Raw genomic sequence first — 1,467 nt, 5'->3', positions numbered from 1 at the left:
TGAATCTATTCCTTTCATTTTAATGTTCAATCCACATAGCTCCATCCTCAGTAGTGACATAGTAAACACATTACTATAATTTAATCTGAAATAAAATCCCAGAAAGTACTATAAAATATCTTACATTTTATATTATATATCTAATTTGTCAGCTTCTTTATTTATTATTGTATTTACCCAGGTTTTTGACTCGTTTATTTTATTATCCGTCTCAACTAACATAGTCTGAATCTTAACGATGACACTATAACCACATTATGTTTAGTCCATTTCTTTATTTTAATTTTGAAAACCCGCATAGCTCCATCCTCAGCACAGTGACATAGGATGTTTACGTTCAGTGATCTGATCCGGGTTAGGGTTTACTACAGTCGCAGTAATACCTTTAGAAAAAAACCCTAGATTAACCCGGATTTGGTGAGGAGGCTTCCGCGTGTGGATCTGATCGGGTCTGGGTTAAAGGGGTTAAGGTAGGACGTATTCCGACGTGATTGAAGTGTCAAAAACGGACAAGTGACCAATAGCAATAGGTTTTACCAACAAGTTAAAGGATTTCCATTTATTTGAACACTGCTTGCCATTAACTAAATATCCTTTTTTACCTAATTCTGCAGCAATTACCTCCCATAATTTTTTTTGACCAATATTTTTATTTTGTATTATATTTTTATTTTTCCTTATATGTTCCAACAACAATTTTGTGCTTCCAATTGTCCAGGAATATTTATTCAGATCTGTCAAAAAAAAGAAAGTATTAATTAAAATATTTCCTTTTAATAAAGTCTAATGAAATTAAGATTTAATAATTAATGCAAATACACTTTTTTCACTCCAATGTTTTGGGTTGTGCAGGAATTTAAAGTATAATTAATAAAACTGAATACTTTACTATTTTAGTATTCTGTACTACATTTAAACTTTACATACCTACATATCTATTGTGAGCGTAGTATTGATCCATCTTTATTTCTGAAAAAATTTAGTAATTAATTGCAAATATACAGAAAATTTATTGCCATTTAAATACAATAAAAATAAGATTAAGGTTATCATTTTAAATATAATTTAATTCTTCTTAATTTTTTATTTTTACCTGATGAAATTAAAAAACTACGTGATAAAATGTTAATAATAAAAGTTTATAACTAAGTTTACCTTTATTTGCTTATTGAAATTTTACCAATGCTGTTTTGAATTTCGATCACGTCTGAGTACGTCCTACCTTAATCCCCTTTAACCCGGATCCGATTAGATCCACTCGCGGAAGCCTCCTCACTAGACTCGGATCCATCTAGAGTTTTTTCGAAAGTTGCAGCTCTGAAACTGGGTCTAACCCTAACCCGCATCAGATCACTGAACGTAAGCATCCATAGTAAAAACATACCTATAATGTAATCTGAAATAAAATCCCACAAAGTATCACAAAATATATATATCTTACATTTTATATTATAAAATTTATTGTTA

At 29.9% G+C, this 1,467-nt stretch overlaps 1 long non-coding RNA gene across 1 annotated transcript; it reads right to left on the bottom strand.

Moving 5' to 3' along the window:
- Positions 1-468: 468 nt before the first annotated feature.
- Positions 469-1,216, bottom strand: LOC136774498 (uncharacterized). The gene is made up of 3 exons (XR_010822818.1): positions 1,156-1,216; positions 928-969; positions 469-734 (listed from the first exon to the last, which is right to left on the bottom strand). It is a non-coding gene; the product is annotated as an uncharacterized lncRNA (long non-coding RNA).
- Between the last annotated feature and the right edge of the window lie 251 nt (positions 1,217-1,467).

This window comes from Prorops nasuta, unplaced genomic scaffold (genome assembly GCF_024137725.1).
Source record: "Prorops nasuta isolate Cenicafe-Biocafe unplaced genomic scaffold, Cenicafe_Pnas_1.2 PNAS00006, whole genome shotgun sequence".
In the NCBI taxonomy this organism is placed as follows: domain Eukaryota; kingdom Metazoa; phylum Arthropoda; class Insecta; order Hymenoptera; family Bethylidae; genus Prorops; species Prorops nasuta.
Note: the sequence above shows the minus strand (reverse complement) of the source record. Positions and strands in the feature narration are given on the sequence as shown.